The 27413-nt window shown below is 37.7% G+C and overlaps 1 long non-coding RNA gene across 1 annotated transcript in view; it reads left to right on the top strand.

Moving 5' to 3' along the window:
* LOC102131869 (uncharacterized) overlaps positions 1-27413 on the top strand; it is a 186657-nt gene that overhangs the window by 61854 nt on the left and 97390 nt on the right. Inside the window, exon 4 of the long non-coding RNA XR_006697650.2 lies at positions 13765-13960. This is a non-coding gene — a long non-coding RNA (uncharacterized lncRNA). The remainder of the gene's footprint in view (positions 1-13764; positions 13961-27413) is intronic.

Raw genomic sequence — 27413 nt, forward strand, 5'->3', positions numbered from 1 at the left:
TGAAAGGAATGAAGGTAATTACAATGATAAAATTTGAGAAATAAATGAAAGAGACAAAAATACCTCACCTTTGAAGGACAAAGTAAGAGATTACAGTAGTATAAATATATTAAGAAAGAAATACAACCATTTAAGAGAGAAATGGTAAAATCAGGAAGCTTAAAAACTAAAATCAGGAAGCTTAAAAACTAAAAGAAGATAAAGTAAGACAATTGTCTTAGTCTGTTTTATGCTGCTATAACAGAATATCACAGATTGGGTAATTTATACAGAAAAGAAATTTATTTTTCACAGTTCTGGAGGCTGGAAAGCCCAAGATCAATGCACCTGATGCGCGCTTTCTTACTGCACACTCACAAGGTGGAAGGGCGAGAGAGACCAACTCTGTGTCCTCACTTGTAGGAAAAGCAGAAAAGTGCAAACCTACTCTTGCAAACCCTTTTTACAGTGGTATCAATCCATTTGTGAACTAAATACCTCCCATTAGGCCCCACCTCCCAACACGGTTGCATTGGGGACCGAATTACCAGCACATGAATTTTGGGAGCCATATTTAGATCATAGCAACAATAGAGAAGAAAAACATATAATGATTAAAAATAAAAGAAAGGCCGGGCGTGGTGGCTCACGCCTATAATCCCAGCACTTTGGGAGGCCGAAGTGGGCGGATCACGAGGTCAGGAGTTTGAGACCAGTCTGGCCAAGGAGTTCAAGACCAGTCTGGCCAGCATGGTGAAACCCCATCTCTACTAAAAATACAAAAATTAGCCGGGTGCAGTGGCGCATGCCTGTAGTCCCAGCTACTCAGGCGGTTGAAACAGGAGAATCGCTTGAACCCAGGAGGTGGATGTTGCAGTGAGCTAAGATAGCGCCATTGCACTACAGTCTGGCGACAGAGTGAGACTCTGTCTCAAAAAACAAACAAGCAAACAAAAAAAGAAAGAAAGAAAGAAAAAAAAAACATATAGTGAGTAGAATTACAATAGACACCTTTTATTAGGAGTTTACTGGTACCAGGAGCTTTACATTGATTCATGTAATCCTTTCAATCACCCTTTGAGGTCAGTGCTACCACCTTCATCTTCCTTCAAAGCAGGAGGAAAGTGAGGCACACAGGTGAGTGGTTCCCTTGCAGTTACTGGCTGGGAGGGTGTGTGGCTCTGGGCTTGAACACAAGTCACCTGCCTTCAGATCCAGGGTCTTTTGTAGTATATATATCATATATACTACAGCTTAGTATAGATGAAATGACAATCTTAAAAGATTAAACTCTGCTAAAATAGTAGCCCCTGTGAAGTTAGAATACATTTAAAATAAATACAGTTTCAATGAAGAAGGAGGAAGTAGAAAACAAAGACCAAGATGTAAAGGCTGCACTGCCAGGCTGAAATGTCCCATTAGACCATTAGTCTAATGAAATGTCCCAAAGACTATTAGTAAAGGCTGCTCTGCTGGGCTGAAATGTCCCTGGGAACAAGCACATATGCCTGAGGGCAGAAGGCAGAAGCCTAGGTGACAATCTGCATACTTTCCAAAGGACAGCACACAACCTTATGCAATCTACAAAGAATACATATTCCCTAACCCCTGGAGGTACATGCACCTGATGCTGCTCCAACAGCAGTGTAAGCTACCCAAATATTGCAAAGAAGGCTAATGGAGAACTATCTTTACTTATTTAAGGAGATAGAAGGTTTGGGAATAGGTAGAAAGTTATAGAAAAATCTCACATATTTTCTTTTCAGTCAAATCTTAAAGAGGGTTATTTGAGCCTCGTGCCTGTATACGTTTCTCTTAAAAGGGATATTCATTACTATTTTTATTTTCTACAGCATCTTTAGCAGATAAATCCTGTAAATGTAAATTGCTAACTTACTGCAGTGTATTCATAGCACATTGTTGTTTCTTGAGCCCTCCTGTTTAATGTATACCAAGTGGGTATACAGGAAAGAAAATAAATTAATATAACAAAAAGAATTTTGAGGAAAATTTTGATGCCAATATAAAATCTTATGTACTATTTTCAACAAAGTTAGAAAAGTCAAATTCAACTGGTAATGAGGCTCAATTCCTCACATATAGTAGGAATAAATAACTTAATGGAAAAGTTCTATTTGGGGCAATGCAAACACTTAAATATGAGGAATTTTATTGCAAGGTTTAGGCAGAATCTTGAAATCACATGTCAGTCTGTGTTAGAATTCCTTGCTACTAACTAGAAGCTTGGCAAAATCTTACAGGGAACATAAATTGATTTTATTTTTTGTTTCAGCAATTATACTGTTGCTGTTATACTAATATATGACATTACTGTTCTGGCTGCTATAAAGTTTTAAAAGGTGCCACAAAACACCATTGCAATCTACTTTCTCAAAATTTAAGACTAATACAAGATAGTAGAAAGGAGTGGGGGGAAATGTTGAGTGTTGCAGTTAACTTGCCTTTTTAATTCTTACTTTTCTTTAAAATTAAAGTGATGTGGGCTTTCAGGGTAAGGATGATGATATAGGGATATTTCTTTCCTTCTTTCCATGCAAAAACCAACTTTTAAAAAGAGAAGAATGAGAAATAGCAAACTCTGTCTTTGTGAAATTAGGAAACATACTAAACTCTGAGTTGAAAAATAAGATAAAATCTACTAGGTGCATTAAATACTTGACCAGGGTTAGCAGATATGTGCAGTGGTGGGGAGGGGAATGCCAAGAGATGAGCTTTGTCTCTAGATCTCAAGCAACAGAGTCGGTAGCCAATATAACCCAAAGATTAGAGTGTTTTGTGAACCACAGAAGATTCCCTCAACTCTGTTTAATCTCAAAGTTTAGAAATGTAGGTGGAGCTAAATTTCTAACTCAAAGCATGGACTCATCCAGGATTCCACATTACATTCAATCATTGTCTTTAGTCTGCTTGGGCTTCTATAGCAAAATACAATTAACTGGGTGGCTTATAAATAACAGACAATTACTTCCTGCAGTCTGGAGGCTGGAAAGTCCAAGATCAAGGAGTGAGATATGGTATCTGGTGAATTGCTTCCTCATAGATGGTGCCTTCTCACCATATCCTCACATGGTGGAAGGGACGAGGGGTCTCTGGAGTCTCTTTTATATAATATAAGGGCACTAATCCCATTCATGAGGGCTCTACCTTCATGACCTAATCACCTCCCAAAGGCTCCACCTCCTAATACTATCACATAGGGGTATGGATTTCAATATGAATTTAGAACACGCATTCAGACCATACCAGTCATTGTGTCTCCTTAGATTCCTGTTGGCAGTTTCTCAGACTTTCCTTGTTTTTGATGACCTTGACAGATTTGAAGAGTACTGGTCATCTATTTTGTGGCATGTCCCTTGATATGGTTTGGCTGTGTCCCCACCCAAATCTTATTTTGAATTGTAGTTCCCATAATCCCCACATGTCATGGGAGGGAGCCAGTGGGTGGTAATTGCGTCATGGGAGCAGTTACCCTCATGCTGTTCTCAGTGATAGAGAGTGAGTTCACATGAGATCTGATGGTTTTACAGGGGGCTTCCCCTTTTTGCTCAGCACTTCTCTCTCCTGCCACTGTGTGAAGGAGGACATGTTTACTTCCCCTTCCACCATGATTGTAAGTTTCCTGAGGCCTCCCCAGCCCTGTGGAACTGTGAATCAGTTAAAACTCTTTTCTTTATAAATTACGCAGTCTTGGGTATTTCTTCATAGCAGTATGAGAACAGACCAATACATCCCTCATTTAGGATTTGTCTGGTATTTTTCTCATGATTAGACTGGGGTTATGGGTTTTGGGGAGGAAGGCCACACAGGTAAAGTGCCATTCTGATCATATCAAGCCTGCATACTATCAACATGACTTATCACCATTGATATTAACTTTGATCACTTGACAAAGATGTTTGTCAAATTTTTTTTTCAATGTAAAGTTATTTTTTTCCTCCTTTCCATACTGTACTCTTCAGAAGGATGCTACAATGCACAGCCCACACTTAAAGGGTAGGGAGTTACACTGCCCCTCCTGGAAGGTAGAGTAGTTACATAGATTTGGAATTATTCTGCATATGCCACTGATTTGTTCACCTTTTCTGTAGTCTAATATTATATAAATGGCCTTTTCAGAATGACTTATTTAGCAATACACACTTAAGATATATGGTTTGATAGCTCATATTTTTTATCATTGAATATTTTATCATGAAATAATTGTACTACAATTTACTTGTCCATTCATTTGTTAAAGGACAGCTCTGTTGCTTCCAGTTTTTGGCAGTTTAAATAAAGCTGCTATAAACTTTCACATGCAAGTTCCTGCGTGCATACAAGTTTGCAAATCAGTTGGATGTGTGATTACCCAGGATACCTAGGAGTATATCACTGTATTGTGGGAAGACTGGGTTTCGCTTTGTAAGAAACTGCCAAACTGTCTTCCAAGTAGCTGTAACATTTTGAATTCCCATCAACAATGAATGAGTGTTCCTGTTGCTCCAATCCTTAGCAGCAATTGATGTATTATCAGTTTTGTTTTGTTTCTCTGGATTTTAGCCACTATAAGAGCTACACAGTAGTATTTCATTTTTTAATTTGCATTTCCCTAATGATATGTGATGTTGACCTTTTTTATATGCTTATTTTCTATCCGTATATCTTCTTTGGTGAGAAGATATATATCCAGATCTTTTGCTTGTGTTTAAGTTGGCAACATTTCATTTTTCTAAGATTCTTTTATGAACCTCAGCTTTCTCTTTCTCTGTTTTCTTATCTTGGAATGAGAACACACCAACCAGACTTGGCATTTATATTCCAACTCCAGTGCAAGATTCCCTTGACACCCCCCTCTCTATTCACTTGGGGCTCAGAGGCACCTCTTTAACTCATGCAGTGCATATGATCTGCATACCCATTAGGCATTTACCTATTGTGAATCTGCTGGTCTGGAAAAGAATCTGTTCCTGCTTCTGCTGCCTGATTGTGTGATATGTAGAGGGAAATTACTCTTGATAACTTGAATCTACTTGTCATTTCCCCTTGTCAAATTGTATGTGTGAAAAGCCTACAGAATCTACCACTCATTCTCATGGCTCTTCCTGTCTCCTGCTCCTTCCTCCCATGGCCAGCACATCTCAAGGTGCAATCAACACACCTAACATTTACTTCCAGTTGTACTACATTACTTGGTGTTATAGTCCATGAACAAATGAAAAAAGAGTTACTGATGCATGGGATGAAGGATACTGCATTGATTGCTTTAGAAAAAAATCCAAGTAAGAATGTGATCGCCAGCTTCTACAAATACCCTGCATCTCCAAGGTCAGCAACATGATGGGAGAGGGAGAACAATCTCTCTCATCATGACAGCTACCTTCATTAATCTCTTAAAATGAGCCCAGAACTTTTCTAAGCACTTACATTTTACATTTGCTAAGCACTTTACATATTATGACATTTAATGTTTACAGAAACCCTCTGAAAGAGAAATAATTGTCCTCCATTTAAAGATGAGGGCATAGATTATTCAGAGAAAGCTGAGAATTCAAACTCAGGACAGTTCAATTCCAAAACCCATGTCTCCAACTAGCATTGTTTTCACTACTTTGGATTTTGTACTTCTGGGGCAGGTCTATATTTAGGCTTCACTCAGTGGCAGTTCCTCCTGGAGTTTGGAAGATGGTGGTTAATATTCATATTTCCAATTCTGTGATGGTTTTGTAAACACAAAATGGTTAAGAAATTGGAGTCAAGAGAAGTATGAGTAACTCACTAGCTGCCATCTCTACCCAACTCTCTCTGTAGCTAATGTTAGAAAAATGAAGTTATAAAAACAGGTTTAAATTTTTAAGTGACAGTCTATATTTCTGACTTACAAAACCTTCCACTGTTCTTTAGTTGTAATAAATTAAATTACTGTAAATATGTTTAGCTGATATAACACTTTTCTTCTGAGATCTTTACCATCTCTGTCATTCATAAATCATCTAACTACTTTGGGAAGCAAAATTATTTAATAAATGTCCCTCATAACATTTGAAATTAAAAATGCTGAATCCTTTTATATTTTAAAGTATCCCTATGTTAATCAATAGAAAAAAAAAACAGTAATTTTTTTTCCAAAACAAGAATGAGGCTTACATGTCCTGGATCGTTTTAAGTGCACCTTCTATTCTTCTATCTCACCTCCTGAAACAATTAAATAAATTTTTTAAGTTAAACTCTATATGGTTAGATGTATTGTGTGGACTTCTGGGATGGATACAGTGTTAACTTTGGCTAACAAAACTTATTACGTTATTCCTACTATTATCATTCTAGTTCAAGATTTGTCTTATTGTACCCGGATTATTGCAGTCATCTCCCAGCTATACTTATTTCTAGTGTCCATTTCTCTTCTTCAAAACACATGCATGTTTAGTATTGTGCTAATCACTCCTGGGGAGCCTCTTTCACTTTCTGAAGTGGCAGCAAAGAGGTCTTATATCCCATGGTCTTATATCCCATGGAAAGAGCATATCAGTTGAAGTCAGACAGCCCTAAATTGGAATCCTATCCACTCTGCTGGTTAAACCTGAGCAAGTTACTTAACCCAGCTAACCTTTAATTTCTCAAGGGAACCCTGAAATATTGCCATAAAATTAAATGAGATGAAGTATATAAATAAAATTCCTCATTTCCCTGTCCAGGACTGGCACCCTATGGAACTTTATAGTTTCATTTCCCAAACAAATGGTAGATAAGCCATGCATTATCTACCATTTTTGAAACAAGTTTTGTATTTCCCTGTGCATTTTATCATGTGTTCTCTCTGACTGGATTGTGCTTCCTTCTGCCAAAAATGTCAACCGTTTCCTGATCCAGCCCACTTTCTGACATGGAGGACCTTCTGATGGCTCAGCCCTGTCATTTCCTAAGCCAAGATCCTGGTTGGGGCAGGTCATAAAATAATATCTTCCCCATCCTAGTGGTGTATGTGTGATAACATATGGGCATGCATGCCTACTAACCCACAGACTTCTCTTAACTTCTGCTATATTTCTCCAGTATGCAAAATTGTTGATTACCTGTACTTTAAAAAATAGCACTCTGATCGTTCCATATTAGGATTGCATCCTAGCCCTGGGCTCCCATCTTCTTGTCTGGGATCCTGAGGCTTCCTAATTTTTTATAGTTCCTACTCTAGAAGGCTATTACTACCTCTGACTGGGTCTCAGTCTGCCTAAATGAATCCATATAAAATATCACACCTGTTTATCTTGGCATCTTTACTTGAGAGAATGATGCTATAGACTATCTACAGGAGTGGATTGCAATCTTGATTTCTGCCATGCTTCTTTGGGCATTATAATTTGGACTCTGGCTTCATATTTTGGGGACAAACTGTATAGCCATGCAAACTTCTCCACCTCCCCAGGTCTAGTTGTTTATTCTCCTTAGTCTGTGCATTGAGAATGGAGATCTCATCTTGCCTCATAGCCATGTTCAGAAACAATGAGCAACCCATCATTCATACCTCGCTCAAATGCTTCCTCTCCTAGAATCTCTTACTTTTCTTCCAGAACTCTCCTTCATTCAAAAATATTTATTAAGCATCTAGTATGTGCCAGCCACTTGGATGCAGCAGAGAAAAAAAAACAAAGAAAATTCAAAACCCTACTCCTATTTTGTTTTTAATTTTTAACATGGTTTATTGTATTTTCATAGTACCTCTTCTTAGTCGTAAATGCTGTAATACAAGGGCAGGAAACTTAAAAAAATTAGTCTGTCTAACCACACCTGTAATGGGTTGAATGGTGGCCTGCCAAAAAATACATCCATGTCCTAACTCCTAACCTAAGAATGTGACCTTATTTGGAAAAAGAGTTTTTGCAGATATAATTAAGGATCTTGAGATGAGATCATCCCAGATTATTTGATGGGCCCTAAATCCAGTGTCCTTATAAGAGAAGACACAAACACAGAAGTGAAGGCCATGTGAAGATAAAAGTACAGATGAGAATTATACAGCCATGAGCCAAGGAGTGCTTGGAGCCATCAGAGCTTCCTAGAAAAGGCAAGAAAAGAGTATCTCCTATAGCCTTTGGAAGGAATACAGCCCTGTTGAAACCTTGATTTTTGGACTTCTGGCCTCTAGAACTGTAATAGAATATATTTCTCTTGTTTTAAGCCCCAATTATCACAAATTTCAAACAAATTTGTGATAGTTGTTTATGGCAGCCACAGAAAACTAATATACCACCATACTTTGTAGATGACCAGAGCTGGCTAAAATCTTTAGAACCCACAAATACTAAAAGGATTCCAGTCTTCACCCTACCCCATGCTCTAACCTATAATTTAAAAGAAAATCATTTTTAAATAGAAAAACAAATATGCTGAAATTAAAATAGTTCCCTTTCAGCTTTTCTGATTATAAGATTCTAAAGAGTTCATAGAGTATGATTTGTTCTTTTGCTTCTTTTTTTCTATTTTTTGCATTGCTCCATTTCTTTGGCTGTAATGCTTCTTTTTTTTTTTTTTTTTTTTTTTTCTTTTTTTTTTTTTTTTTTACTTGCAGAACATAAACAATAAGCCAGCTTATAATGTGGGAATGAAGTGATACAGCATGTAAAGTCCATGGTGCTAGTCACTTGGTAACTAAATATGCCTTCTCTTTATTTTGGAACTGGTGACGGGGTAGTGGCAAGGGTATAATGAAGACGAGACATAGTTTATTCCTTGGTCCTATCTACTGACTCAGTGGTTCGAGATCTATGAGGTAGAGACATGAGACAATTCTCCAGATAATTTGAATTAACTCAGCTCAACAGATTCATTCTACCTTGCAATTGGCATTTGGTGAATCTCACAGTTCTTCATTTCTGCACTACAGTTTTTCCAATTACCAGATTAGGTCATCTGTGTCCTTCTTATTGAATGGTTCTAGAACCATGAGGCAAGATGTATCTGGGTTAGATTCCCAAGAAACAAATCTTAAAATTATTTTCCTTGAGTGGATGAGGAAAAAGAAGCAAGAGCTTTCTCCTTGAGATGTTTCTGGATTTGTAGGTGGCTGATTAGTGGCTATGAGCCATGCATGAGCCTTAGCATTTCTTCCAAATGAGAGTGAAAATAGCATAATTTATTTGGGAAACTTTTTACTGTCAATTATATCTTACCTCCTGGAGAGACTAGCCAGACAGACTCCATTGACAATATGTAAAGGAAGCATCTTAAGTGCCACTTAGTTGTCCCCAGAGCTTTAGTCACTCATAATACTTCCTCAAGACTATAAAAACATAACCCCAGATTATTTTACCTTTTTTTAAATTGAAGAATTCTTTGACCTTTCTCTAATAGTTGCTCCCTAGAAATTTCTTTGAGCTGAAGCCATACTTGACCCTGGCCTTCCAAATAAGTTAATGTCTCTGCACGCAGGTTTCCTCATATTCATTTGAAAATGGGGAAAATAATAACAGCATTTCTTTCTTTTTGAGCCATAAAGTTATTTTCTGAACTGACTTCCAATTTAATTAGATCAAATAGACTAGCAATGTTATCACTAACAAACATTCATATATCTGCCTTATCCCTAGGCAAATACGGTACATTTGTTATATACTACAGCAGATTCTTGGTGTTCAACTTCCTGTATCTTAAGTTAAACCTGAGTTCAGTCTTAGTAGAACTTAGCGGCTGATACAACTGTGTGGTATACTCACTGTTTATAGCCAGCTTCTGCTCTGATTGACTGGTGTCCATGTTGAATATTTGGAATATCACCCTTGTTTAACAGCCATACTTTAAAACTGATCAGTGAAATAAATGGCTATAGGAGTCCATATAGTGCTTGTAAAGTACCACAGTGTTTGAAAAATATTTTATTTCCTAAAATATGGTGAGTCAACTCCCTATCTTGGAAAGGAATGGGAAATCTAATGGGCAATATTATACTTTATAACCACTTAGGTTTGTTACTCCATTTAGTTTAAATGATAGTTGTTGGGAGGGGCAATCTTCCTCCGTGGGCTCTGAGTATCCCTGCATGCTCTTGCTGGGTGTGCCAGGCAAGAACACAGGGTCTTGTCTGCTCTTTACCAGACATTTCTTAGAGTTGAGTTTGTAGTGAGTAACCTTGAATGATGAGGTAATATTTCCCCGGATACCAAAGGCAGGCTAGGTTCTGCTTAGAATAAAAACAATAAATCCCCAAGCTCAGTGTTCCTTTCCTGTAAATACAACCCATTTTGTTTGCAGGCATCCATCACGAGCCCTTTGTGTTACCCCATAAAACTTGGGGCACATGGAGACCTGAAGCAAACAACCATGAAACTCTGGTCACTGCTTCTGCTATGAGTAATAAAGTCTTTTCTCCATTCCAGGAGTCTCATGCCTTTTGTCAGCCATCAGTGAAATAGTAACAGGCTCATTTGTTAGTTTGTAAGTAAAATAAAACCTTAGCCTTTGAAGAGTTCCTAAGGGTTTTCAAATATGTCTATGTAAACCCAAAAATAGGTCCTATAATGATTATGTATATTGTTTCAAACAATTAGTGAACATAACCAGTATAGAACATAACCAGTATAGAATCTTGGTCTTTTATCCTGACTCTACCACTGAGTAAATGATCTTGAGTAAGTTTTTTTCTTGTAGGCTTCTGTGTTTTCATCTGTAAAATGAAGGAATTCAACTGTGCCCTGGGGAGTAAATGACAAGTCACTTCAAGGGCACTTGCATTAGCCCCCAGTTGTGGGTTGTTGGCTCTGGCTGGGGGCAATGTTATAGCTGTGTTGACTGGCCTGGTCTCCTACCCTCAGCAAGGCGAGCAACTGTAGACACTGTCCCTACCCTTTCATATTTCTCTTACATATGATTTCCTCCACACTTTTCCTCATACTTCCTAACTCTCTTATTTCCTTTTTCTCAGGAAAAAAAAAAAATGCAGCTAATCAGAATTTTTTCCTTTCTATCACTTGAGCCACTGACTGTGCTCTGGACACCATCCATCTTATCAATCCAGGGATGACACCTGGCAGGAACAGATGACATGAGATTTCAGGCCACACAGTCATTAAAGTCTCTAGGAGTTCAGCAGAGAGGGAAATCACTATGAACTGGCATGTGGAAGAATGGGGAAGAGTGACCTAGGCCTTCAAAGTTGGCATTCTGAAATACAGAAGGAGAGCCCTGCCTCAAGGATTTGCCTTCTAAGACTTTCCCTTCAGGGATGTGGAATATTTATCTCAACAGGGAACACAAAGAGCTGGCTTTTGCTAAGGTGATCCACTGTCCCAATTTGCCAGAATTGAGGGTGTTCTTTAGACATGGTGCTTTAATATTTTAAGCCAGGACAGTCCTGGGCAAACTCTACTAACATATTCTTCTAGATCCACACTTTGTGGTATAAGCTTTATGTTATAAGGTCCTCAAATATTAAGGTTTTGGAAGCTCAGACATGAAGAATTTGATGTAGCTCCCACTCCCCAAATGTTGCTGTACAATATCCTAAGGCAATAAACACCCCTGAATAAATGGAAGAAGGAAAAAAAATAGAAAATGTAGTAGAAAATGTTGGTTAACATAACATGTATTATCTTCCTGTAGCTATCTTTAATAACTTGTAAACTAAAATGGTTTCGTTACGATCCCTTTCTAATGACTTTCTAAGTAATGGGAGAGAAAATACTCATGGAAATATGCTTAGAGCAAAGAACTAACAATAGAAAAAAACAAATAAAAAGTGAAAGAAAAGGGCATAGAGAGAATGTATACCTACATAGCAAAAAGCAACTGTCAGGACATAAAATTAAATATGATTAATAGTGGTTATCTCTGGGTGTTTATTTTTATTTTAGCATTTATGCTTTTTTGTGTTTTTAATGTAACTATAATAACCACATATTACTTTTATAATAAAAAAAACTGTTAATTGCAGCTTAAAAAAATAAGAGAAATAAAGATATGTCAAGACCACAGTGGGATGGACTATATTAAGAAATATTAGGATTTTATGCTGGAGACAATGGAAATCAGTGGGTGGCTTTTAAGCAGGAAAACCACTTATTGTACTTGATCAGAGAAAGAATTTTAGAACAGATTTTTGAAAAGGACCCTGATGGCACACAGGAAGGTATTGCCCTGGCTGGAATATTTGGTTTTAAACAGGGGTCTCTTATTTTCTTTTTCTTTTTTTTTTTTTTTTTTTTTTTTTGAGACGGAGTCTCGCTCTGTGGCCCAGGCTGGAGTGCAGTGGCCGGATCTCAGCTTATTTTCAAATCCAAAAGTAATAGAAGTGCCGGTCCTCTGACAGGTGACTTGAGATTCATTCAAGCCAGAGGGCCCAACCCAGTGCCTGCCAAATGTTTTGACATAGGTGAGCATTTATTTCTCCTGCTCAAGTGGCCTGCCCTTTTCTTCATCAAAATCATTTAAAGGTCAGCTAGAAAACTTGTTGAAATTGTCAACTTCCACTGTCTCTGAATTTCTGGTAATCTGAAGTCTTCTGAGTTTAGCATCCCCCTTTCTGAAGTCTTTATGAATTTGATTTTGTATGATTGGTTGTACTAATTTGTAGTGATATATACTACTATGGTGCAATGAGGAACTGTGCAAAGAAACATAAGATGTTTTATTTATTTATTTATTTTCTAGATATGTTTGTTGGGATTTGGGACTTTATGTAATTCTGTAATCATTTGCCAAAGAGAGAATTTGAGTAAAAAGAATATAAAAGGGCTTCATCAAGAAGTGTTTATAGATATATTAATTACTGTGACTTAACACCAGAATATGAAGGAAATTATGACTCGTACTGAGTGCTTCTTAGTTCTCTTGTGTTTCATTTAGGAATGAGAGTTATGGGATTCAATGTGTGTGCTAAGGTAGCATGCTCTAGGCAACACTATAAAACCATTAATCACCTCGGGTCTCTGAGGGAGGCCCTGGCTTCTCTATCTGCGGAATTTAAAGCACACAACTGAATTGTGTGATTTTTTTCTGTTCTGTGTTTTCAACAAGCATTATCTGAAAAGAATTTTCAGTCTGCTGCTTGTATGCCATGTTGTTGTCATCTTACTGAAACATGAAGTGATTTAAGTTTCACAGCTGTTATTGTTTTCAATGGAGCAGCTGCCTGGCACTTCCAGGGACAATGCCAGGTTCACATGGAGGCTATCTATGCAAATTACAGTAGAAGGTTGAGCAATAATCTGGTGAATTTGATCATTACAGACAGTCTAAATAATTCAGATGCAGATAGTATAAAGTTCCTTCATTGGCCAGAGCAACGCAGCAAATTGCTTTGGTTCCTTCACTTGATTTAGTGATTTTGGACTTAGCCTTAGTGATCAATTTAATAACCAAATTCGTAAGAGACTGATGTATGAAACTAAATGCTAATTTACAATGAGAACCACAGTTCATGCCAGTAGATTCTCTCTTCATAGGAAGAGCTATATGTGAAAATTACTATAATCAGAGGATTGACTTATAATAACAGCCTGAGCAAGCACAGTCAGTTAATCAATAATAATCTCAGCTGTAGGAATAAAACTACTCAGTAACAGATCCAGGATTTTGAAGCCGGAATGCATAGGACCTCTTACTCGTTAAATCATGTTGTCTGGAACATTTTTTTCTCTATTAGTTTTAGTTTTGCTCCCAAAATTCTAATTTATACACTTTAATTGACTTGAGTACTTTCTAAATCTGCTTCCCAGGTTCACACATAAAACTCTGAATCATATCATTAGATGGCAATCCCATCCAGTCTAAGTTGATTTCCTGTGTTTCAATTCTCAGGCACTCTGGACTCTATGAACAAATGACAGACCACACAGTCATTTAAGTCTCTAAGAGTTCAGCAGAGAGAGAAATCACTATGAACTGGCATGTGGAAGAATGGGGAAGAGTGACCTGGACCTTCAAAGCTGGCATTCTGAAATACAGAAGGAGAGCCCTGGAGACTGTGACTAAGTCTGCTTGCCTAGGTAACAAGGTAATGCTGCAGAGAAGTACAGATAAAGATGGAAATGCACTTTGAGGCCAGATTGTGGAGGTTCTTAAATGCCAGGATAGTAAATGTGGATTTGTTTTAGCAGCTACTGTGAATGCCTAAGAGCTTTGGTTTACAGGAATGACATGCTCAGTCCAGGGCGTAAGAAAAATAAATCTGACATCCTTTCATAGAAAGGAGGAATGGAGAATAGAAGCAGAGAGAACAGGTAGGAGACTGTAACCCTAGCCCAGATGGAGGTGAAATTGAAATGAGTTTCAGACCAAAGTAAGGTATAGAGACTGTATTCGTTGCTGATTGCTGCTGTAAAAAATTACCACAAACTCAGAGTCTTAAAGGAACGCTAATCTCTTCTCTTACAGTTCTGGAGGTCAGAGTCAAAAATCATGGTGTTGGCAGGACAGCCTCCTTGTGTTTCCCAGCTTCTGGAGACTGTCTGCATTTCTAGGCTCGTGGCCTCTTCCTCCATCTTCAGAGTGCATTACTCCAACCTTTGCTCCTTTTATCCCATCTCCTCCTTCTGCCTTTGGTCTTCCTGCCTCTCTTGTATAAGGACCCTTGTGATTACTTTGTGCCCACCTGGCTCATCCAGGATTGTCTCCCCATCTCAAGGTCCTCACTGAATCCCATCTGCAAAGTCTTTTATGCATGTTAGGTATCATATTGTCAAGTCGTGGGGATAGGGATATGGACATTTTGCGGGGAGGTGCCTTATTCAGCCTACTATAGAGACACAGAAACATCCACCTCTCACTGTTGCCTCACACTACTTCCCTTTCAAAGACGCTGAGCTCCAAAGGAACATGATTACTAATATCCAAAACATACGTTGTTCTTTGCTGCTTTTAATTCTGTTCTTTCCTTTGCTTAGAGTATCTTTCCTCAATATCGGCAGCCTCAAATGCTTCCATCCCCCAAAATCTTTCTGCTATCCTCCCTCCTCCCCTCCCTTTGACTTATGACTTGAGGAAAGATTCTCTCTCCTTTGTCTTCTGCCTATACTTTATATGACTCCTGTCATTTTAACAAAAACCTTTATTTTGAAATAATTTCAGACTTTCAAACAATGCAAACATAGTACAAAAAAAATTACATATACTATTTGCTTAGTGTCTTCAAATCTTAATAACTTGAATAGCCATAGCATAATGATCCAGACCAGGAAATTAACATTGATACAATACCATTAACTAATGTACAGACTTGACTGAGATCCTAACAATTGTCTCACTAATGTCCTTTATCTGGTCCAGAATCACATGTTGCATTTAGCTGGCATGCTTCTTTAATTTTCTTCAATCAGAGACAGTTTCCCAGTCTTTCTTTGTCTTTCATAAGGTTACTACTATTGAAGAGTCTTGACAGTTATTTTGTAGAATGTCTCTTTATCTGGGTTCATTCATGTTTTCTCCTGATTTGATTCAGATTATGCATTTATGGCACAGATATCTCAAACATGAGGTGTCCTCTCAGTGCATCATATCAGGAGTTAAATTACATTGGTATGTCTCATTACTTGGGATATGTAACCACTAGTTTAAAATGGTGTCTGCTAGCTCTTCTGTTGCTCTTAGCACATTTAGCCTTGTACTGTATATACTTTTGTCAGCATGTTAGGACTGGAGAGGATCAAAGCAATGATTTGGCAATAATATAAAAGTAACATAATATCAGGTAATTTATACTAAGGATTTAGCATATCCTAGGAACTGCACACATTAGTTCATCTAATCCTTAAAATACCCCTTTAAAGTTGACACTTTATCAGCTCCATTTTATCTTTTTGGAGAAGACATTCCTTGTTGACAAGTACTGTCTCGAGAAGAGGGAATATAACTTGCTCATTTTTATCCCACACAGAGCCTAGTACAGCACTCTACATAAAGTAAGGGGTAGAAAATATTTGTTAACTTAAATTGAAATGAAATGGAAGGCAGAATCTTGAGACTGTATAACTAATTAACGTCAACAAAGGAGAAGGATTCCTGGGTAATTAGGAGGTGCTGAGTTTGTGGGAGGGGAACACATATAGGAAATGATTTCTTTTCAAAGGGACAAAAAGTTGGAACTTTCATTGGCCAAAGTATGAAGAGTGGCTTAAAAGTAAAGACTTGGGCATACATTCACATTTATTTGGCAGAAGAAAAATCAGTAAAGGAGAAAAGGAGTGAAGTGTAAACAAGGTAGAAGAAGTAAGATAGTGTAGTCTTATGGCTAGACAATTTTAAAATCTGAAATGAAGAAAATTAAGTGGGAATATGCATAAAGCCATTCTTAAATTACAATGAATATTTTGGGAAAACTGTAAAAACACATTTGATGAAGTTGTTACTGGTTTTTAAAAATTTAGGCAACACATAATTATCCATAGTAATGCAAAAGAACAATATCAAGCATAAATCAGAAGAATGGATGATTCTGAACATGTAGAAGTGACCATAAAGCACATTGTGTATGATTTCTGAGGCAGCATATTTCCCTTTCAATGACTGCTGAATTTAGATGAAGAACAGCTTTTATTTCTTAATGCAAAACCTGAGTGCTGGAAGGGAAAGAAAACCGGAATTTGAAAAGTGGTCACATGTTTATAGTTGAGGGCTTATTATAAATATAAGACTGTTTCCCAGTGTTCTAAATGTAAGCTCTTTCTGGCTTTATCAACCTTCCAATTTTACAATAAAGGAGATCAGGTCACTGGACCAGAACTCAGACCTGGCTTCTATTCTTAGCATGACCACTAACTGTGTAGTGAAGTGGGGAAATTCATCCTGGCCCTTTGCGCCCTGGACAAGGAGGTTATTAACTAGAAGATTTCAGTGATCCCCTCTGGAGCTAAATCTCTGAAGCTGGTTCTGTTGTTTAGGGAATGCTAGCTATATAACTGTTTTGCATGACATACAAATTTTATTTACTGGATTATTTGACATATGTAAGTAGTTCCTTAAAAGCAGAGTTTTCTAGAGAAAAATATAAGTGGAGCGATTCATTGCCAGAGCTACACAACATGGTAATTATAGAATTAAGAATTACAGGAATAGCTTTCTATTTAAAACAAGCTTGGAATTTTCCATTTGTTTGGGGTTTTCTCTGAAGCATTAAGAATGGCCCTTGCCAATTAGTTCTCTCTCCCTGTATCGTTGCATGAGCTGCCTTTGTGTGAAAGATTGGTCTTGGAAGCCCAAAGCAGCCAGGAAGAAAGGTGTGAAGCTAGAGTGCCCAGCAATTCTTCAGAGAGGACAGATGGAGTCAAGAACTAAAGAGGGGAGGAGCCTGACAAAGGAATGAAATTAATTTGGATGGGACCCATGGAAATTGGATGAAGTCAAATAGTTTATCATTAGAAGGGCTTATTTTGCATCCAAAGTAGTTTTCTTCTGAAAGAAGACCCCTTAATCATGGGAAACATTCTTCTTCCATGGCAGTCTCTGTTTTAAATCTTTATTCTTGCCTCTTCCCTCTTCAACTTTGTTGTCCTTTCTCCCCCTTTTCCCCACTCCCCTCCCATTTTTCTCCTTCCCTCCCCCTCTTAACACTCTTTCATGATTAGATTAATTTGTTTGCCCAGACAAGGGGAAGAATAATTTGCAGACTTGTAAGAACAGGCTTCCTTTCCCAGTGCACAATAAGCCGCAAAACATTGAACTCCTCTCACTGCCCTGTGAGCAAGAAAAAGGGACACTTAGTCCTAAAACAAAAGAAAAGACTCTGAGATCTTTTTAAATTGAACTAATGAAAGTCCTGCCATTGTGAGGAGAGAAGCAGGGTGTGGGTGGGTGTGTGTGTGTGTGTGTGTGTGTGTGTGTAGAAAGACTATAAGGCTCTGATAAAGATGGATGCCAAGGTTACAGAGGATAGGAGGGTAGAAGGAAGCACACAGGAGCCTTGAAGAAGGAGAGATAGTTTGAGTTGAATATATGTCTGAAATAGTGCAATTTTCACACTATCAAGTTCATATTCCTAGGAAGAGGGAGTCTGGAGTAAGTCTGAGCAAGCTAGTTAACCTCCCTGAGTCTAAGTTTCCTAGGCACATTCACACTTTCTCACACTGTTTTTGGAGGGGCACATAATAAGTCATTCTTGTGCTAGTGCTTAGAGAGTTGTGTGATATTAGATACACTCTTGAGTATTAACTTGCCCATCTGTAACATGGGAATAATGATGGAGGGTTTTCATGGGAATTTAATGAGATAGAGCCTAGAATAAGGAAATACCTGATTCTTGTTTATTCTCTTATTTCCCCTTGGGTACAGGTTATCTTAAGTATTGGGAAATAATAAGTTAGTTTGTATTACTCATCTTTAATACTAGCCTAATACTAGCCTAAAAGCATAGTTAAGAGCTTAAACTTACATTATACAGTAAAATAGAAGAGCATTTAATGTGGTTTGTTGTGTTTAAATTATCAATTGGCCATTGATAACAGCTAACTCAGAGTTCACATATGAGCAAATGGTTAACAGAACAAAGTATCTAATTTGTGGTCTCATCTGCTTACATGATAATCAACTGGTGTCCTGTCAGCATCACCCAATGAGAATGGACACCCTTGTGATAGGTTGCACCGCATATTCTCACTCATAGGTAGGAATTGAACAATGGGAACACTTGGACACAGGGCGGGGAACATCACATACCAGGGCCTGTCATGGGTTGGGGGGATGGGGGAGGGATAGCATTAAAAGAAATACTTAATATAAATGATGAGTTAATGGGTGCAGCAAACCAACATGGCACATCTATACATATGTAACACACCTACACGTTGTGCACAGGTACTCTAGAACTTAAAGTATAATAATAATTAAAAAAGAATGGACACCCCTCACAGTGCTGCAGCAGGGCCTCTGAGGCCCCTCACTGTACATGCCAGACATTAACCCTTGAATTGCCAGAGCCTGGGGAGCTTCAGGGCTCTGGGGAAACAGGAAGTTCCTTCAAGGGGTTGTGGGTAGTGACTGTTTAATAACTGGTATAAAAGTATTTTGATATTTTTTAAACAGAGGGATAAGCCAATGCAGAAAGACTGAGTATCCCAGCTCATCTGGAACTCAATAATAACTTAATGCAAACAAACAAAATATCACTACACCATCTCACTTCCCCCCAAACAACAACTCTCAACTCCTTGTAACATTGACTAGCAAGTTTCTGAATGGGCTTTCAAGTCACAGAAGAACCTTATTCTTTTGATAGGACAATAGAATGAGGGAAAAACAGGTAAATTCTAAGATGGGATCTCAGAATAGGCATGGAACAGGTGGCTTCTGCTAAAAATTACCTACACTACTTTTAACACTTTTCCACTTAGTAGGAATCCATTTCCATAAGTATTGCTGTGAGGTCTGGGCCTATCAATGGTTCTACTTCAGAGAAATTTAGTTAGTTAATTATGTTGAGGACCTGGGAACTTTGATTGGTATAGCGTTGTGAGGAGAGAAAAGAGATCATTTGGAAGGTAATTTACTTTAGAGGAAAGCAGACATGGTGGAAGAGACGCATTAGAACACATGGACATCCATGAAATAATCCTAAAGTTACTGGCTGCCTAGTAGTTAGGGGAAAAGGATTTCCAAAAAGGAGGAGACTTCAAGTCCCCCCACCCTGATGACTGACCCTTTCCACACATCCCATGCTTTGGGCATGTGTGGCATCAGATGCAAATACAGGTTCCAGGATAAGAAACAGACTGATCAAATGCACACGGCAGTTCTTGATGAAGCTGCAGCTGTGCTAGGTAGCATTATCTAATAGGAGTGTACCTGCAAACACAGATGAAAGAAAAGAGGTGGAAGGCAGCCAAGAGTAATTTCTTTCTAGTTGGGAAGAGAATCATAAATTTACCTATGACATTTAATGTCCAGGAACTTAGATTTGGGGGAAGATCACTTGGAGTGCAGTGAGGCTGGAAGAGAGGTAAGACAGAGTCATGTAGAGTCCTAAGCATTGTTTCAACTGGGAATACCCGGGAAGACAGTCAATAGCTAACTCACCAGCACCAATTGCTTCGCCACTGAGATGGCCTACTTGGAGGGCAGCCTCACATGAAGAAATCTTGTTCAGTAAGGGTCAATTGCTAGGATTATGGCTCAGGGCACAAAACTTCCAGCTGAAGTCCTTTGCAAACATAGATACTAGTTTAGTGTTGCAAATGAAATAAATTGTCATCAATAATAATGTTTATAATTAAAGTTCTATTGTGCTCTTTTCTTTCGTTATCCAGAATGCCTGAAAAAATGGGAATATTCTGGTGAATGGATTTTTTAAAAGGGATTGTCTTTAGAACTATATAGGAAGCAACAATTACTAATAATTGAAAGATAATGAAATATGCTTGAAAGTACAGTAATTCTTTTGTGATTTTTAAGAAGCCCTTGAGGAACTCATATTGCCTAAAGCTAATGAGGGGCACCAAGTTCAGGATGTCAAATACTGTTCTTAATCTGATGGCACCAAAGAAATACACTTCAGAAAGTGGTTTTTAAATTGTTTTAGCTAAGATTTCTTTTTTCAGTGTTCTCAAAACTAGAATGTAAAAGGTATATTAAAAACTATCAAATGTTAACACTTATGCTGAATAAAAAGTTGATCTTATTTTTGTGACAATTTGGGGTTGTGAGCTTGTTTGACCAAAAGATGGCTTTTATCCTAATTTAAGAGACATTATTTCCTGATGTACTAGAGTAATTGTTTGAAAATCAAAATCAGAAGAGTTTTCAACAGAACTCAGAGCTTACTGACTCCTAAACTTCTATTTGGTATAAATCTATTTCCTTAGAAGGGATCTATTTCCTAGTAATTTTAATAGTTATTTAAAAAATTGAGATATAATTTTGGCTTAGGACTGTCTTGGCAATGTGGGTTCTTTTGTGGTTCCATATGAACTTTAAAGTAGTTTTTTCCAATTCTGTGAAGAAAGTCATTGGTAGCTTAATGGGGATGACATTGAATCTATAAATTACCTTGGGCAGTATGGCCATTTTCACAATATTGATTATTCCTATCCATGAGCATGGAATGTTCTTCCATTTGTGTCCTCTTTTATTTCATAGTGCAGTGGTTTGTAGTTCTCCTTGAAGAGGTCCTTCACATCCCTTGTTAGCTGTATTCCTGGGTATTTTATTCTCTTTGTAGCAATTGTGAATGGAAGTTCATTCATGATTTGGCTCTCTGCTTGTCTATTGTTGGTGTAATGCTTGTGATTTTTGCACATTGATTTGGTATCCTGAGACTTTGCTGAAGTTGCTTATCAGCTTAAGGAGATTTTGGGCTGAGACGATGGGGTTTTCTAAATATACAATCATGTCATCTGCAAACAGGGACAATTTGACTTCCTCTTTTCCTAATTGAATACCGTTTATTTCTTTCTCTTGCCTGATTGCCCTGGCCAGAACTTCCAACACTATGTTGAATAGGAGTGGTGAGAGAGGGCATCCCTGTCTTGTGCCAGTTTTCAAGGGGAATGCTTCCAGGTTTGCCCATTCAGTATGATATTGGCTGTGGGTTTGTCATAAATAGACCTTATTGTTTTGAGGTATGTTCCATCAATACCGAATTTATTGAGAGTTTTTAGCATGAAGGGCTATTGAATTTTGTCAAATGCTTTTTCTGCATCTATTGAGATAATCATGTGGTTTTTGTCTTTGGTTCTGTTTATATGCTGGATTACGTTTATTGATTTGCATATGTTGAACCAGCCTTGCATCCCAGGAATGAAGCCCACTTGATCATGGTGGATAAGCTTTTTGATGTGCTGCTGGATTTGCTTTGCCAGTAATTTATTGAGGATTTTTTCATTGATGTTCATCAGGGATATTGGTCTAAAATTCTCCTTTTTTGTTGTGTCTTTGCCAGGCTTTGGTATCAGGATGATGTTGGCCTCATAAAATGACTTAGGGAGGATTCCCTCTTTTTCTGTTGATTGGAATAATTTCAGAAGGAATGGTACCAGCTCCTCCTTGTACTCTGGTAGAATTCAGCTGTGAATCCGTCTGGTCCTGGACTTTTTGTGGTTGGTAGGCTATCAATTATTGCCTCAATTCAGAGCCTGTTATTGGTCTATTCAGGGATTCAACTTCATCCTGGTTTAGTCTTGGGAGAGTGTAAATGTCCAGGAATTCATCCATTTCTTCTAGGTTTTCTACAGTGAAATGCACAGATCTTTAGTTTCCCATTTTGAATTTTTACATATTTATACACTACTGTAACCACCACCTAATTAAGATATAGAACATCTTTACCACCCGAGAAATTTCACTTATCAGCTTTGCCAGTCAAGCACTGCCACTTTCCCTCCCTCAAGGCAAATGCTGTTCTGATACCTATCAATATAGATTCCCTTTCTGTAGTATAGTACTACAGTGTGGGAGATTGAAGATGCCCATAGACTTTTTTTTTTTTTTTTTTTTAAACAGAGTCTTACTCTGTCACCTGGGCTGGAGTGCAGTGCCGCAATCTTGGCTCACTGCAACCTCCACCTCCCCAATTCAAGCGATTCTCCTGCCTCAGTCTACCCGATTATCTGGGACTACAGATGTGCGCCACCACACCTGGCTAATTTCTGTATTTTTAGTAGAGTTGGGGTTTCACCATGTTGGCCAGGCTGGTCTCGAACTTCTGACCTCAGGTGATCCACCTGTCTCAGCCTTCCAAAATGCTGGGATTATAGGCATGAGCCACCACGCTCAGCCCCCCATACACTCTTTGACATTCCTTCCATCACAAAGTGGGATCTACGTCCTCTAGTTTTGAATATACAATAAGAGCTTAACTAATGGAATACAGTCAAAGTTATGTTGTGCCAGTTTTCAGGCCTATGCTTTAAGAAACTGGCAGCTTCTGCTTCCTGAATCTTGGGATACTCTCTCTTAAAGCCCAATTGGCATACTGTGAGGAAGTCCAAGTACCCCACAGAGAAACCTATGAGGGAAGAAACTGAGGCCCGAGCCAACAGCCCTGGCTGAGTTTCCAGTCAACACCCAACACTAATTTTTCAGCCATATGAGTGAGCTATGTTGGAAGTATTAATAGTTCTGACAGTCTCAGTAGAGCTGCCTAGCAGATACTGTATGGAGCTGAGATGAGCCACTCTCATGAATCTTTATTTGAATTGCAGATTTGAGGCCAAAATGGATAATGTTTGTTTGTTTGTTTAAACCATTAAGTTTTGGATGGCCTGTTTCACAGTAGGTAACCAGAACATTTATATAAATAGAATCCTACCACATGGACTTAAAAAAATCTGACTATAATGGTCAGTTTCATGTATCAACTTGAATGGGCCATGGGGTGCCCAGATTAATTACTATTTCTGGGTGTGCCTGTGAGGATGTTTCTGGATGAGAATAACATTTGAATAGGTGGGCTCAGTAAAGGAGATTGTTATTCCTAGTGTGAGTAGCCATCATCCAATCCATTGAGAGCCAGAATAGAACAAAAGGTGGAGTCAGGAAGAATTTACTGCCTTTTTTTCTGCCCAGTTACTTGAGCTGGAACATCTCATTTCATCTTCTCCTGCGCTTTGACTGAGATTTACACCATTGTCTCCTCTGGTTTTCGGGCCTTTGGACTTGGTCTGAATTACACCACTGGATTTCCCAGGTCTCCAGCTCACAGATGGCAGATGCTTGGACTTCTTGGCCTCCAAAATCATATGAGCCAATAGCTCCTAATCTCCCATATATATCCCATTGGTTCTATATCTCCGGTTTGTTCTGTTTCCCTGTAGAACCCTAACTAATACACTAACTTCCTTAGCTCGGCGTTTTAAAAAGTATATCCACGTCACTGCATGTACTGGTAGTTTATTCCTTTTTATTGCTAAGTATTATCCCATTAAATAAATACACCACAATTTGTATATCAATTTTTATGTTGAAGGAGATTTGGATTGTTTCCAGTTTTTGCCTACTGTGAATGATGTTGCTGTGAACATTCATGTGCAAGTTTCATGTGGATATTTGTTTTTATATCTCTTGGGTAAATATCTAGAAGTGGAATTACAGTGTCATGTAGTACACATAAGTTAAAAGTATTTTACTTAATAAAAAAACTGCCAAATCTTTTTCCAAAGCTGCTGCCAAATTTTACAGTTCTATCAGCAATGTTATACGAGTTCTTGTTTCTCTACATTCTTTGCATACTTTTATATTGTCAGTCTTTTAAATTTTAACCATTCTTGTGGGTGTTCAATAACATCTTGTTCTTATAATTTGCATTTTTTCAATGAGTAATAATGTCAAGTACTTTTCCATGTTCTTATAGCCATTTGGATCTTCCTTTGAGAAGTGTCTGTGCAAGCTTTTCTTTTTCGTTTTGAATTGGGTTGTCTTTTTATTACTGAGTTATATGAGATTTCTATATATCTTGATATCAGTTGCTTTCTATTTATAGGTTTTGTGACTATATTCCCCTAGTGTGTGTCTTATTCATATTCTTAATATTAATAGTATCTTTTGATAATTAGGAAACTTTTATTTCAATTAAGTCTAATTTATCAGTTTGTTATAATTAGTGCTTTCTGTGTGCTAAGAATTTTTTCCTAGCCTAAGTTGTGAAGATATTCTCCTATATTTTCGTTTAGAAGCTTCACAATTCATATTTTAAATCTATAATCCAACTCAAATTAAATTCTGTACATACCATGAGTTAGAGGCCATGTTTATTTTTTTCCTCAAAAGGATAACGGCTCTAGCACCATTAATTAGAAAGAATTTCCTTTACTCATAGGGTATTTTTGCCTCTGTTGAAAATTGATTGTATATGTGTGTGTCTCTTTCTATATTCTCTCATCTGTTTCACTGATCTACTTTTCTAATTCTATATCAAGGCCACACTATCTTGATTAATGTAGCTTATAGCAAGCCTTGAAATCAGGTAACATAAGTCCACCAACTTTATTTTTTTCCAAATTGTTTTACTATTACATATCTTTTGTATTTTCATGTACATTGTAAAATTAGGTTGTCAATTTGGATTTTGACTGGACTATGCTTAACCTATAAATCAATTTGGGGACAGTCAACATCTTAAAAATATAGAGTCTTCTCATCACTGAACATAGTGTATCTCTCTTTTTATACAAATGTTTATTCTATCTCACAAAGGTGTTTTCAGTGTAGAGGTTTTGAGAATCTTTCATTATATTTTTAATGATTGATTTTAATTAATTGTTCAAAAGTAGGTATTGAAGCACCTATGTGTCATACACTGTTTCAGGTGTGTTAGACACAAGATCAGCAGGTCTTCTGTTTTCATTCTGGAAGGAAAGACAAAAACAAACAATAAACATATATGCAACATAGCTTTGTATAGTAATAAAGGCTATAAAGGAAATAATGCTCCATAAGAAATAGAAGCATGGACATGTACATTTTTGACAGGGTCATCAGGGAGCATCTGTCTGAGAAAGTGACAATTGAACAGAGGCTTAAATGATGTTAAGGAGCAAGTCATAGTAAATATCTGAGGGAATAACTTTCTGGACAGAAGAAATAAGGGACAGAAATAAGCTTGGTATATTTTGACAACAGCCAGAAGAATTGCCAGTAGTTTCATAATGTAATTTTAAGATATTCTCATCTGATTCCTTCTATTTTCTCAAGAGATAAGAATTGAGATGATTATTTGATAATGAGTGGGACAGATATGGGAGAGAAGAGAAACACAAAATGTTCTTTTGAGAAATGAGAGAACAGTAATACAAGAGAAGTGTGACAGTATTGCTTGGGCACTTGGGAGTGTTCTTTGAGATCTGGATCATGAATTGAATAGTACTTAGTAATGATTGTGTATTGTATTGCAGGAAAATTCATCTGTTAGAGAGCAGATGGAGATTTGGTGTGGAGTTGGGTTTAACTACCACTGAGTTTGTTTCCTTTTCCTAGTAAGAATGCCATAGAAGGAGATGAGGAGAAGAGTTCAGAGTACATTCAATGGGATGATTACAGTGATGATTAATGGAAATCAAGCTGGGAGCAGTGAGAATATAAAGGGAATGAGAAAGTTTTAAAAATTTGCCAATGGACTGGAGAACCAACTACCTTTGGAGTTGGGATGTTGAAATAGATGATCTGGAAAGACAGGAATTGGTAAAGTGTAAGCTGTTTGAAGATTTTGGAAGTGGCAAAGTGAGTACTGATACTGAAAAGTTCTAAGACATAGCCTTGGGATTGGATTGCTACAGTGAGGAGGAGAAAATAAATTGTTGAAAGTGAGGGAGTTAAGGAACAAGAAAAGTGTTAAGTGGATATTGACATGAATATGGAACTCACTAAGAATGATGAGAGAAATAATAGTGGAGGGAATGATAAATGAGAAAAAGCGATCCAAAGGTTGATGGTGATGATAACAAAGAATGGTACCCAGGGGTACAGTATGATGGAAAGTGCTTTAAAGATCAGGAGATTTGGGGCTGAGTGTAGTGGCTCACGCCTGTAATCCCAGCACTTTGGGAGGCTGAGGTGGGAGAATCACTTGAGTCCCGAAGTTGAGATAAACCTGGGCAACATGGCAAAACCCCATCTCTACAAAAAAATATAAAAATTAGCTGGGTGTGGTAAAACGTACCAGTAGTCCCAGCTATTCAGGAGACTGAGATGGGAAGATTGCTTGAGCCTGGGAGTTCAAGGCTGCAATGAGCTATGATTGCGCCACTGCACTCCAGCCTGGGTAACAAAGTGAGACCCTGTCTAAAAAAAAAAAAAAAAAAAAAAAAAAAAAATCTAGGGAAGAGCTAGAGAAGAATTATAATTATGAGTGAGTTTCCGATAATACAGTGCAAAAGTTTGGGAGGCCAACAAGAGATTTTGGAATAGGGATAGACATAGCTCTATGAAGGGATAAAGTGTGGATAATGAAGGATGATCTGAGAAGTCTGGACTTCTAGCAGTGCCTGAGATAGATAAAGTTGTGAGGCATGATGAGTTTCCTTCAAACGGTTTCTTTTGGAAAGGTGTATGATCAGTTCTAATCATAAGACACTTATGCTATTTGTGGTGGTAAGTGAGGTGGTATTGAAGTCAGGAGAGGCACAGTTGCACCAGGAGCACTTACAGCTCTGTAGGCCTCTCTTATATTCGTAAAATGCATGATGAATGAAAAAAAACTCATAGACCTGACACACTTGTCAGTGGATATAAAAAGAAAGAGAATCATCAGTTTGTATTTATAGATTTTAAAATGGTTTGTTACTTCTAAAAGAGAGGCTTGGGCACGCAAGAGGACTTGAAACAAGTTGAGACACATTATTGGTCAACTGTTAGGATGTCTTCCTTTTAATTATTCCAAGTATTAAACATTTAAAATGGTATAAAAGATCAGTGCAGTAATCCTACCAAAATAAAGAGTGACAATAAACACTATTATATATGTAAATAATAATAATATTTGAGATTATTAATAACTATTATTATTTGCATATATATCTCATTAGAGCACA

Source organism: Macaca fascicularis, chromosome 4 (assembly GCF_037993035.2).
Source record: "Macaca fascicularis isolate 582-1 chromosome 4, T2T-MFA8v1.1".
In the NCBI taxonomy this organism is placed as follows: Eukaryota; Metazoa; Chordata; class Mammalia; order Primates; family Cercopithecidae; genus Macaca; species Macaca fascicularis.